This window comes from Pinus tabuliformis, chromosome J, assembly GCF_031772625.1.
Source record: "Pinus tabuliformis cultivar Carrire ecotype Pingquan chromosome J, CPIR1, whole genome shotgun sequence".
Lineage (NCBI taxonomy): Eukaryota > Viridiplantae > Streptophyta > Pinopsida > Pinales > Pinaceae > Pinus > Pinus tabuliformis.
Window position 1 is genome coordinate 910,635,515 of NC_142295.1, and position 14,667 is coordinate 910,650,181.

At 37.4% G+C, this 14,667-nt stretch overlaps 1 pseudogene; it reads right to left on the reverse strand.

Moving 5' to 3' along the window:
* LOC149229698 (SUPPRESSOR OF ABI3-5-like) overlaps nucleotides 1-14,667 on the reverse strand; it is a 42,019-nt pseudogene that overhangs the window by 11,198 nt on the left and 16,154 nt on the right.

A 14,667-nucleotide genomic window follows, 5' to 3' on the forward strand; every position in this document is an offset into this window, starting at 1 on the left:
TTGTTGACAACACAGAGGTAAAAAAAAGTTGTAAGCTCAAGCAGATCCATTTGTGATGAAAGCAACTTTGGAGACATGAGCTATGAGGTGATGACGCGACATGAAGATCGCGCAAAGGTAGAGAACGGAACAATGAAGGAGTTGCATGTGCTGAAGCAACAACTCAAGGGAGAAAATGAGTTGCATAGACGAGAGAATGAGTTGCAGCAGGAACAGGTACAACAAGGGGCACAACATGCACTCACAAATGAAACTACACTCGTACAAGTTATAGATCCATCGCAGCAGCTGGAATAGAGCGGACAAGGTAAGCAGTGTTGTTAATCGCATGCAAGGGAATTTAGCAGCATGCATGTCATTATTCCCATGCATGCGATCCCACCCATTTGGCACACTCGCCGAAGTGAAGACAAGAAGTAAGTTCAACTGGAGTTGAACATGTATTTTGACAATTCGAAGCGCACGGACACCAGCACATGCTTGGAGATTAGTGCAAACTCTATGTATCAACATGTTGTTGGTCGAGTCGCACCTAGGATGACCATGTGCATGCTATCAGACAAGTGGGACGGAGGAGCCATATCAGTGTACCCAGATGCAACAGAGGCAAGAGTTTTCTTCAACAAGATGTCACCATTGAGTGCACGGACACCATCATGGACGACCAAGCTTGGCATCAAGTCGCCACCATTGACCATCACAAGGATGTCAAAGAGTTTGGTCTCAGCACAATGGTCAGAGTGTTAGTGATGCCTTGCATGGATTGCTCAAGCCATTTTGTCTCACATGGGTACATGTGCATTGTAATGTAACGTCTTATCAAGTGTAAGTTCAAGTGTTGATAGTTGGATGTAACAGTCATAGAGTAGATGAAGAGTCATGAGGGTAGATGAACTGTCACAAAGGGGAATGTCAAGGGTCACCCCACCCTTTGCTATAAATAGTCCCTCATAACTCATTGTAAGGGCTTTTGGTTAGCCAAGCTTCCGATAGGACTATCTTAGAGAGAGCTTGGACAGTATTGTAATGAGCCTTGGCTTCTACACTGTGCAGAGCTAGTATTGTAATGAGCCTTGGCTGTAATGTTCCGCTGTTGGAACTAGTTGTTGGACATGGATGTATTGTATGACTGGAACTTACACTTCTTAATATAACAAGAGCCAGCATGTTTCATGCATATGTTGTATTGTATTTCAGCTATCTGTTTACTCTAAATGATATATGTATTTGTTTGCTTACGCATGCATGTATAGCTATTTATGTGTATGTATGTATGAATCTTTCTGAAATGTATTGTTGGCTTAACCATCACTTTGGATTACTAGCTAAATTTCCTTCCATGTTGTGATGCATCATTGCTCGTGTGTTCCCTTCTTAACTATGTGCTATCACAGGTTTCCAAGGGACACACTCATCTCAACCCCAGTGTGTTAGAAACTCTCATGCACCTTCCTACCAACAGCGTTATCTTACTTGCCTCTATGCGAAATCGCGGTCATGGCATTACCGTATGACCCACTACTGGGACTCCTACACCAAACGGTCTGAGGTATAATTGGGACTTCTTACCAGGGAGATCCCCTTACATGTTGGTGGGTCCAGCACCGTCAACAAGGTCCTACAAAAAAGTTAGTTTGTGACATAGACACTTATCATTTGGAAAGAGTAACTTATTAGTCGATCACATGAAGCAGAGTAATCAAATCTATCATGGTTACCTTTATAGGAGAAGGCTTGGAAAATTCATATTGTAACATCTCTTCATCAACATTCTCATATAACCCACAAACAACTAGAACATGTGTTGGTCCTGAAAGACAAAAATCTTGTAAGATCTATCAAATAGTTCACAAACACAGTGCTTCAACTTCATACTAGATGCCTCTGAATAAAAAAAATGTGTCTCACTATCTTCTAATGCTTTGTTTCCAGTTGGCGTTGGATTAGAAGAAGCTACATCATCTGCAGGAGAATCTTTAGTTTTCCTTGTTGAAAAGTAACTAGGTTTAGTCTTCATAATGACATGTGTAATTGTGATTTTATGTAACTGATGAAAAGAAGAAACATAAAACTATTATTGTAATGTTTGTCTCATGGGTTTCATGAGCAAGGAATTTTATTTTTAGTGATGTCTCTCATTGTGATCCTTTAGGATTTGTCATCTAGTCATAAAAGTCAATTTCAGTCTATGTCATGTATGAAGGACCCTTATTGGGCATATTACATTTGTGTATGAATCAATGAAACTGTCAAATATCCCTCCATGACCAAGACAAAGTCACCTCCTTCAATTTAGCTTCAAAATAATAATATAATCTCTCAAATGGACACATCGGCTTATCCTCCTATCAAGTCGGATAATTAAGCATGGGAAACAACTATAAATAGGCTAGTTCAGATTTCAATTAGAGACAAAATTTTAGAGAATTTTTGGATGGTCATCAAGTCTGCAATTCGGTCAAGGTTTAAGGCAGAAGAAGAAGTGGAAAAGGGGTCAAGGAAGGCAACCTTATTAAGCAAGTAAAGGGAGAAGAAGATCGAATTATTTCAAGACTACTTTGGGCTCTTTTTTGTCACACATGCATGGTAAAGAAGCAACATCTATTGCAGAGGTAACCGAGAGTATTGCTAGAGGATCCAAAGTTGGCAAAGTCATTTATAGAAGCTAAAGTCATCAAGCCAAAATATGTGAGAGAGTCATCCCTATAAGCAAAGAAGTAACAAGGTGTAGAATTTAGTTATTATACTTCTCACATATTGTAATTAGGGCCAAAATACAGTGTTGATCTGAAGCAGAAAGAAGTCGAGATTGAAGGGTAGCCGAAAAGAAGGAAGAAATAGAAGTTTGACTAGTATTGACTTACGCACGAAGATCAGTGGAAGGGAACTTATGTCTTGGTCTTGGAGAGGCAAATAGGTCAAGGGACTTGGTCTTGGTATTCGTCAATTGGAATATCTATAAGAAGAAGAATTTGTGTAACAAACCTGGTTAAAAACTCATGTAAAAATATATAAGGCCATGATTGATGGGACACGTATTCCAAGCTGAATGTTGGGTAGGACATGCTGGTGTGGGTGTTCATTTGGTTGTTTATGGCTAAGAAAATTGGAAAAGGCAATGGCTAAGGATTTGGAAAGGAAAAATGGCATTTTTGGCACATTTGTTTATGAAAATAATGGAAAATAGGAGAAAAGGAAGGTGAAAGGTCACATATTGCATGTGAGGAGGAAACTGAAGGGAAATAATGGAAAATGAAGAAAATAAAGGCCTCGTTGATAAAAAGGCTTTTGAGGATCAGTTGGCAAGCTCTTAGTTAGTGTAATCTCTTGGCTCAATAGTTATTATGGTTATGCATGGGATCAAGAAAGGAAAAAGAAGACAAGATGAAGCAAAGATCAAGTAGGGAAAGGTAGGATCAAGTAGCTACAGCAGGATTCGCTGCAGGTATCTATTTACTTGTGTATTTTCCTTGCTATATTTGGCATGCATGGTATTGCATGTGGTTCTTTTTTTGTTGTGTCATGGTAATGGTATTTTCAGCCCAACGTTTCCATTTCCAGATAGCCATGGTGTGATGGGGTTCTCATGTTTTGGTTGAGTTGGATTGCCAGATGGATTCGAAGCTGAGTGGGGTGGATCTTCAAATGATAGAGCACATGTCATAGTGGTCCTTGAAATGGATTGTGGATCGTGGTAAAGAAACTGGCTAAGTGACCCCTGAGCCATACTGTGGGTTGCGGTAAAGCTAGGATTATGTTGCATTGGTGGGCTTAGGAATCCTTGTTAGTGAATGGCAGGATATACGGTAAAGCCAAGAGGTGGTTTTCTATCCATTGGGCCTAGTAATCTTGGGTGTGGGATATGCGGTAAATCCTGGAGAGTGGATCTTGGTTTAGGGCCTAGTGATTCGGGTTTGGATTGTGGTAAATCCTTAGAGACTAGGAGGTAGGAAAATTTCTCACGGTGTAGGTGGAGAAATCTGGTGGCATCCATGCTTGTTTGGCCTAGTGATCGGGTGGAGATCATGGTAAAGCTTGTTATGATATGTTTATTATGTTGGCTTAGTGATCCGGGATGGATTACGTAAAGCCTGGATTTTATTGGTGAGGGTGAGGTGGTTTAGCCTCGGTATGCCCTAATTGGTTCTTTTGGTTTGAGTCCCACATTCATGCTTGGAATATGGCATGAGGGTGAATGGATGAAGGGAGATTTGGCTTAGCCATTCTATGGTCGGGTAGAACGTGGAAGTCCCATCTCAGGTTTGGTCTTTGCATCATTAATGAAAGCTTATTTCTCCTTGTATTTCTATGAGCATTGTGATGGATTATATGTGGTCTATATGACTTTACTTTCATGAGTATTTCTATTTTTATTATGTTGGTTATATGTTTGTTTTATGGCAGCAACTATGTATGGTTCCCAGCATGTTTTACTTGTAAATGAATGGACAATGTATCTATGTTCTAATAGATGGTAATGTAGAAAATGACATGAGGGAATAATTGTTCTTAGTGATTCTCATATAAGTATAAGATCCCTATGTTTAATTATGTTGGTTACACCTATAGATTACATGCTTGCAACATGTTTGACGAAATGCATGACATGGCTAGTAGGGGTCTGATTAAGGTCTTGTTAAACTTATTACTTTTGAATCATTATTTCCATGTCCTTTTATTGCTCCTAAGTTATCATTCCATTATGGGAAGTGAACTGAGCTCTGGGCCTAAAAAAGTGGCTCAAATCCTAGGGACGTTCGCACAGAACTAGCAAAATGAGTCTTTGAACGCTGCTAGGCAAGCCTGTGGGAGAGACTATGGGTTTTTGGACACTATCATTCCTATAGCATGAGAGCGACTAAGTCTTAAGTTGGTCAAAACATCAGTAGGACCCAAGGGCAAGTTGTCTGATGTGTTGGATTGTTTCCTTAGGGTCCTCAAGCTGATGTTGAATGTTTTTGTGTTATGTTTCTATTGATTCCACTTCCTTAAGGTCACATAGGAGGTTGAATCCAATCATAGTAGCCTCTCCTCGCATATTTACCATGGTTGGCATGGTTACTTGGTTAGATGTGGGAGGGGGTGTTACAATTTGTTTGGTTTTTCCTCTCAAGGAGTGAGAGGTTTTGGCCATGGCTGATAGCATATATTCTGTGTTTCTTGTCTCTTTATGGTTTATGCATTGGTATTTGTTTGATGAAGAAGAACACTAATAAAATAAGTAAAAGAATATCTTAATCTAAAGAAGTAAAAATCACTCACAAGAAGTTACTAATAGAAGAGAAATCACTTAATATCTATGCCTTATATTTCTCAACATAGTATCAAAGCTAAAGTGACAAAGTCAAGGAAGGGCATCTAATCAAGGGACACTCAAGGATCAAATTTCAAGGAAGGCATCAAAGTGAAGATCATTTTGAAGCCAAAAGAAGCATCATAACCCTAGATCAACGAAGTCTACAAAGAAATATTGGGATCATCGTCAAGATGGAGAAGGCCAAAACCCTACATCTCCCCAAGTTAAAGTGTTTTGAAGACTAATCATCCAAAGGAAGCTAGATCAAAAGGTGGTGTCATCTCACTCTCAGTGGGATCAAGGATCATTCTTGAAGAAATATACCTTCATTAGGAGAAGTTTTCTATCCTCTATATCATCATCAAGGAAGCAGCAAGAAGAAGGAGCATCCTATCAAGTAAACATTTGAATCTATCAAAATTTATTTTTGCAAGGAAAGCAACAAATTGGTTGGGGCTTCAAACTATCTTGCATGGAAGAAAAGGAAATATATGAATCTCATTGAAAATGAGGTTATGGAACATGTCAAAGGTTTTATCACTAAATCAAGAAAGGAAGATGCTCAAGCTCTTGCCAAGTATATGAAAGAGGAGGTTAGGGCTCAAAGGATTCTCATAGAATCCATCAAGGATCCCCTCATCACATATGTATCTAAACTCAAAACCTCAAAAGAAATCTATGGCAAACTAGTAGAGTTGTATTCTATAAGCACTACTAGAGAAGTCATATCATTAAGGCAAGAACTCTACAAGTTGAAGATGTCAAGGGAAGATGGAATAGCCTCATACTTTATGAGGATATCTCAGATCTGGGATCTACTGCAAGATCCGGGAGAAGTGATGTATGATAGAGAAATGACTACATTTGTATTGAATGCACTACCAGAGAAGTGGGGTAACTTTAATTCAAGTATTTATTGGAAGAAAGAAGCTACTCCATTCCAGGACCTATGGTCATTGTGCAAGATTGAATAATCTAGACTAAAGCCCAAATATGATGTGGGAGTAGGTGAGAAAAATCAAGATTATGTTGCCATAACAAAAAGAAATGGACAATTTCGAAAGTTTGGTCCTCAGAAAAAGAAGAAGAACATGGCTAAAATACAATGCTATGGGTGTCAAGAATATGGGCACTATAGGAGAGATTTTCCTAAGCTCAAGAATGACTATAACAAAAGAGGAAGAGAAGAAGCCCACATCACCAAAGAAGTGGAGGAAGTTGAAAAGAAGTAATCCAAGAAGGAGGAAGTAATAGATCTCCATTATTGAGAAAGTCTTCCTCACATAAGTTCTTTTCAAGTTCCTAATTCTTCTAGGATATGGATGTCATGATTCACTAAGTAAAATAATGGGATGCATCAAGGAATCATAGAAGCATTGAAAGCAAGAGCTCGGGACAACATCATTGAGAAGCATGAAAGATGGTTAGAATCTATAGAGGCCAAGGATGTATCTCTTGGGAATCTCATTGAAAACATGAGTGGCAAAGTCATCTAGTATAAGTTTCACCATATATTTGTCAAAAGGAAACATTTGTTGATGGGGATACTTTAGATCCTCAAGATTCTGTGGTGGAGTCTTCATTGAAAGGTTCATCGATCATGAGGGGGAGCAAGTGTTTCATTAAGAATTCCAAACTTGTAGAATTCATGGGATGATGGTATGATGACATAAAAGAGACGCAGATCAATGGATTGAAGCTCTTTCAATCAAGGAAGCTACTGCATGAAGTCTGGATGACCCAAAGGAAAAATTAGGTATGTGTGCTTACATTTGATATTGTGGAAGTCATGTCATATGGTTGCAGGTAACATGGATCAATGCTCTATCTTTAGAGCATAATAAAAAATAAGGATCTCCTCCCTCGAAGGAATGCAAGACTGCATGGGTCACACATTCACTAGATGAAATCAACATAATATGTCCTCATATGAAGTATGAGGAGGTTGACAAAAATTGAGGAAATCTAATCGGAAGCTCCTAGGAATGAAATGTGTGAAGAAAGGAAGGAAGAGATCATGGAATATGCAACCATGGTAAATGAAATCAACATCTGAAAGACCAAGAAGATTTGACTAGGATATCTCCATGAAAGATATGAAGACTCTCATGGAGTCTGAAAAAGAAAGAGGCCCTTGACAATATATATATTTGGGAGATGTGTCGATATGTATGCAGGATGTTGATAAAAACTAGGATATTTCATGATGAAAAGACATCACAAAGGTAATTTTGATTATAATGTTCATCCCTTTATTTTTGAACAAATATATGCATGGGTTTATGTAGGGTTGTCGAGGGAAGATCTATGGATATCTTCCACCACCGATGCACATGTAACAAGATGAAATATCCTTAAGTAAGCATGGCATGAATAAATAAACATGGCATGAAGGAAGGCCAGATATGGACTGATGGATCACTTTCCGATGATGACATGGCTGACTCATGGATAAAAGTGATGGATTGTCAATTCCATATATAGAATTCCCAAACATGAATACTCCTAGATAAAGAAAAGAAGTTCATGGCATCGTGAAGAGGAGTTCTTAAAGCAACTGGTTGTCCCATAATCTCCACCTGAGGAGTTATTGTAGGTCACTAACTAAGAGGGATCCTGGAACAAGTTTCTTACTTGGAAGAAACTTGGGAATTCATGAATCATGAGCCAAGAGGGAGCTTAGGTACATTCCTTTATTGTAATAGATATGTCCTCCCTAATTAAGAGGCAGCGATAGACACATCATTCTTGTCTTCACTTGGGAGGAAAAAATGGAGGATTGGGTAAACATCTGGTATCCATTCTCTTTAAGGATGTATTAGGGCATCCAAGATAAGAGTAGTCATTGGAGAATGATATTCTTTGAGTATTAGGAATCCAAAACAAGAATAGTCCTGGTGGAACACACCCTGAGAACCCAGGTGGGGTATATTCCAGGAGAGACAATGATGAGGGTGTTTATACATCATTTGTCTCACCAGCATTGTGCTCAGATCTTGTGGAGAGATAGAATTGTTAGTCAAGGCCTTACTATGTGACAATGTTGGTTGATATGATGCTAAACAGATGGGTTACCAATCTGACTCTTCTTATGAGAATTTCTTTAGATTGAGAATGACCAAGTACCATTATGAATACCTCCCTATTTAAGAGGGAGTGTTGAAAATTAACTAGGTTCGGTCTTCGTGATGACATGTGTAATTATGATTTTATGTAATTGATGAAAAGAAGAAAAACAAAATTATTATTGTAATGCTTGTCTCATGGATTCCATGAGCAAGGAATTTTATTTTTAGTGACGGCTCCCATTATGAGCCTTTAGGATTTGTCATCTAGTCATAAAAGTCAATTTGAGTCTATGTCATGTATGAAGGACCCTTATTGGGCATATTACATTTGTGTATGAATCAATTAAAGTGTCAAATAGCCCTCCAAGACCAAGACAAAGTCACCTCCTTCAAGTCAGCTTCAAAAGAATAATATAATCTCTCAAATGGACACGTCATCTCATCCTCTTGTCAAGTTGGCTAACTAAGCATGGGCAACAACTATAAATAGGCCAGTTTGGATTTCAGTTAGAGACAAAATTTCAGAGGAGATTTCGGTGGTCATCAATTTTGCAATTCAGTCAAGGATTAAGGCATAAGAAGAAGTGTGAAAGGGGTCAAGGAAGGCAACCTATAATCAACGAGTAAAGAGAGAAGAATATTGAATTATTTTAGGATTTTTTTGGGCTCTTTTTTGTAGCACATGTGCAGTAAGGAAGCAACATCTATTGCAGAGGTAACCGAGAGTATTGTTGGAGGATTCAAAGTTGGCAGTCATTTATAGGATGAAGTCATCAAGCTGATAAATGTGAGAGAGTCTCCCCTCTAAGTGAAGAAGTAACAAGGTGTAGAAGTTAGTTATTATACTCATGTGCTACAATTAGGGCCAAAATACAGTGTAGATCTGAACCAGAAGGAAGACGAGATTGAAGGGTGGCCGAAAAGAAGGAAGAAATAGAAGTTTGACTAGTATTGACTTGGACACGAAGAGAAGTGGAAGGGAACTTGTGTCTTAGTCTTGGAGAGGAAAATAGGTCAAGGGTCTTGGTCTTGGTATTCGTCAATTGGAATCTATATAAGAAGAAGAATTTTTTTCGGGTTTTCCTGTCAAAGAGTGAGAGGTTTTGGCCCTGGTTATTAAACTATATTATGTGTCTCTTTTATCTTTATGGTTTATGCATTGGTAGTTGTTTGATGAAGAATAACGTCAATAAACTTGATCCAGGTGGATGTTGGTGGCCACCCACCTATCCCATTTGGACCCTCACAACTATCTCTTTCAGCCTTTTCAGTTTCCTAAATTGTAGCACAATTTACTATTTTTAGCAGTTTTTCGGGTCCTGAACTTCCGGAGCCGTTTTGAGGCCCTAAACGACGTTTTTTGGGAAATATGGGGCAACATGGGTCCATGGACCGATGTTGCCTCCCAAATTGGTAGTACTCGGATAGATCTTTCTAACGAGCTATCGTACGCGTCAAACGGAGATCGTATGCCAAAGTTACGACCCCAGGAAATTGATGTACCAATTTACCCAAACGGGGCCCACAATTTGGCGTTTCATCTTCTAGGGTTAGGTTTTGGGATGTGAAGGGTTTTCCATTGTTTCTCAACAATAAATAGGCCTTCAAGCCTCATTGTAACACAGTTCAGAGGCATGTAGCCGCCACATCTCTTCTCAGAGATAAGCTACCATCGCCCTAGCTGATTTATTTCTATTTCTGTTTGTAAGCACATTTCAGTATTTTACAGTAATGAAATGAAGTATTATTTCCGCTGCATCTCAGTATTTATGGTTATCTCATCTCTATATTTATGGTTATCTCTATAATTTGTTGCGTTCCTGTTTAAATCCGGATCAAACCTAAGTAAAATAAGATCCTGATCTAAAGTAAAAAAGCACTCACAAGCAGTTACTAATAGAAGAGAAATCACTTAATCTCTATGCCCTATATTTTTCAACACACCCTTCATTGCATTGTACAAAAAAGAAATGAAACCCGAGACATTCATATATAAGCAATATACCATAATCCTTTTCTAAAGACATAAATGATAAATTATACAAAAGTGAAAACTAACCTAAAAACATTATATGTGATGAACAAAGTTGACACAACCACAGACAGTGCACATCCAGTTAGCTGCAACATTCACACCTTTAGCACCTCCTTGAATGGAACCCTTTGTTGTGCTTTCATGTCCCGATTCTGGTGCACCTATACTTCTAGTTCGTTTTCTATTGCAAAGTGAAAATGGTGCACACTAAGAATGTATATAGCAAACACAAGATACAAAATTCGAGATATAATATTCAGTTTTCTTGAGTTGATCACATGCAAAATTTTAAAAGGAAGCAACTCAAAATATATAGATTTTTACCACTTGCTAAAAACATGTCAAAATGACATAAAATAACATGAAAATTTATTGTTTAGCACATATTTTAATATGAGAGACAAATTTCAGTCTCATTTCATGAATACCAATAAGCTTTTGAGATTAACTTACAACATCTTGGAAAAATATTTCATCAAATCTCTAATCAAAATTCCTATTTTGGTGATCAAAGAATACTTAAGTATAGATTGTTAAAACATTTCCATGATCTCTATCATTGAGATTGCAATTGCAGGGTATTGTAGTGGAAGAGGGCATCCTTTTAGTATATTTAAACAGAACTAAAGAGGTCATTGTTGAGTCTTACATCATATCAAAAAGGTGCAGTGCAGAAAAATGGGCCTCTTAGGCCCACACAATAATATTGTAAAAGCCTCAATATATAGTGTTGTAATTTTAAAAAAATGGGGTTGGTACTATTATCTTGTCATCTTGAAGTGCCCAATGCTCATGGTAGCACATGGTGGTATGAGTTACCCACATCATAAAGTTTGTTTGAATAGTTAGAAACACCCACCATGTGACACTGAAGGTGCTATAGAATCTCATCTATCCTCATTTGGGGCACCCCCATGGTGAGGCCTTCTAGGTTCCTTTATACCTCTTATAGCTCATGTATAGACTCATTCCTATGTTTGTTTTGCATTAATAATTCTATAATAGTTTCATCCATTTTTATAATTACTGTGATTAGAAATTTTATTATAATTTATAAAAGTTCCCTTATTTGGTCCAAAATTGGTTGTGATGATTCATCTATGGTCTCAATGGCTTAGATACATTTGGGCATGTTTAATTGGGAGTCCATTGATTCAAGGATTTATTAACCATTCCCAATTCCTATAAGAAAGTAAACCATGACTTTCATGGGATGTATCCCATCTATATGTTGTAGTTTATGGAACAATGCATACATATTTAAGAAAATCCATACAATGCAAGCCTTGGAACCCATGATTCCTCATAAAAACCTATAATATGCTTCTTCCATATGGATTTCTTCACCCAAAGGTCAGGCAAATGTTCACTAATGCCTCGAGATAATTTATTGAATTATTTATATTTCTCCTATCCTTGTTGTAAAACATATTCTAAATATCTCTTTTTAAAAACAGATATTGCATGATCACTTATGGATTAGCATCAAGTTTTGAGGTATCACTTTTGGTGCTCCACATGCTTGGTGAATTTCCCTTATCGTCTTCAATTCCTCTACATGTATCTCCCACTTCTAGTTTGATTTCCTCCTTAAAGTATTGTTGACATGTCGTATGTGTCTCCATTGCCTTTTACCCAATCTAATACCTTTGAAAAGTCAACTTTTCTACTTCAAGGGAGGTTCCAACATAACTTAGGTAAGGGAGCTTTAGGTCACAATACATCACCTAATTTTTATTTTTTATTTTATTGTTAGTATTTGATATGGTATCACCAAGGTGTTTTATTACATTGCATTAGAGATTATGATCATGTATATTCTACAAGAAGATGTAGCAACATATGTAAGGTTGTTATTATTAAGGAAAGATATATTAAAATCCTTCTACATAACTTGTCTTTATCCCAAGTAAATCCAAGATCTACAAAATGAGCTCCCCCATTCCCTCCTTTTTCTTATATACAACCATTAGGTTACTTAACTTATCAAAGGAGACTAGTAAATTAAACCGAGTTAGTTTTCTCTCACATTTTAGTTTCTTATGAACTATAAATTCCTTAATTTAATCTATATCCCTATATTTGATAATAAACCTTAAAACCATAAGTAATCTAGTGTCTTTACTTCTTCTTTCCCTTTTCTCTTCAACTACTACAATTTTTTAGATTTCCACTTAAATTGGGTGGTGATTCCACTCTCTACATCCTTATTACTGTAGTATGGAACTTTAACCTAACCATCACACTACTTTTTTTGCAAATCCATTAGGGAGTTCCTCTCAAGCCTTTCTTCTCATGAGTGATAAGATTTTCTTGTGTTATTCCCCTTTCCTCATTATAAAGAATGTTAGGTTAACAATTATTCTTGAATTGGTTCAAGATGTAAAGCCTAGTGATAGGTAGATTGTATTCTTCATGTTAGTTGGAAGCCTTATTTGTCAAGTAGGGATGTTGCAACATGATGGCTTATCTAATCACACGTTGTGATTCTCTCTCATGCATAGAGAGGATGTTATTTCAATTTGTGGAAAATACTACGATGGTAGGTATGGATGTGGTAAGTTTTACCCATATGCTAATCAAAGTAGATGAATTTTTAATTAAATTGGGAAGAGTATACCAATATCAGAGTTTTTGGGACCAAGTTATAAGGGGAATCCTAACATGTTGATGAACTTTGTAGGTGAAATGATGATCTAAAATGGAGCAGATTAGTAATGTTGTGCTAATTCCCCATTCATAATAAAACCCAAGATGCTTATCATTTGCTTATTCATGTGCTTAAGGATTCACCTGTTTGCTTAATTAATTGATTCCCATGAGATTTTATTATGTAAATGTTATAAACAATTTAACATAAAAACATATGATGAATAGTAGCAAAATAACAGCAAAGAACATCAAAATACAACACACAACACATAGATTTGATGAGGAGTTCACCCCTCCTTGGCTACGTCTCCTTGGTCCAACTTCCAATGCTTGGGCCTCTTTATTATGCTCAAAATTACAACAAAAGTGTGTTTACAATGCTCAAATGCCTCTGAAAATTGTCTCAATGAGTTTAGAATAGTCAAAATTGCTAGATTTGACTCTTTTTTTTACCTAATTTGGATAAGAATAGAAGAAGTTATGACCTCTCCCAGTTCTCCCACAATTTTCTCAACAAAGTCCCCTTTTCCGGTCACTAGCCATCAAATTCGGCCTAAAATCCACCAAATTTGCCACATTTCAGCCACTAGAGCCATACTTCCTAGCGGGTTTAGAAATCGCAATCGGCAAGGACCAAATCCCATACACTGCGGTATCGATGAACTCGATGAGGATATAAACTGCAACATATAAAAATATCACGTCCGAGCAGTCTATCAGAAATCGCAATCAGCAATTATTGCCAGAACCGTATTACAAACACCAACCATTTTCTGTAATTGCGATATGTGATAAATCGCATCGTAACCTGTCTCCATCGAGGTTGATTCTGTAATACTCGTCCACCTCTAATTTGCAATATGTGATATCGCAATCACAAATCAGCGTTGTTGGGGGTCAATTCTTAACCTGCGTCGTCGGTTTTTCCTCGATATGCGATATGTAGGACCCAATGGCAACCTGCCACTTGGCGCTTCCCCATTTGCTGGGACTTTTTCTATGTCATCCAATCCTGCCACGTGTCCAAGTCAAACCTGAACTTTGACTTGCTCTAACTTTTGCATATGAGCTTGGATTTGAGTGTCATTCACACTGTTGGATTCAGAATGAAGATTTCTTCGATCTGAAGCTAAGATTATCAAGATTCTAACACTTTGATTTTTTATCATAATTTTGAGCACCTGATCACTCCTCCCCACTAGAAGTATTTTGGACCCCAAAAGATTATATTCAGTTATTGAACAAATGAGGGTATTGTTCCCTCACCTTCCCCTCTTCAATCCATTTGGCCTTTGATGGATTTGTACCTTTGAGACCCACTCGAAGATAATCAACATTTCCCCTCTTTGATGACCTCATTTTTATGTTAAGTATGGTGTCTTGTTGAAGCTCATCAAGAAATTCTAGAGAAAAATCTTTAATTGATGGAATATGTACACTTTCTCCTTGATCTTCAATCAAAGGAGGCTCATACAATCTCAAATTTTCAACATTAACAACAGAATAAATTTGCATATATGAAGGCAAATCAAGCTTGAAAGCATTATTTCCAATAATTTCTAGAATTTTAAATGGACCATAATGGATTGGTTTCAGCTTTTTACCTTCACCTTGAA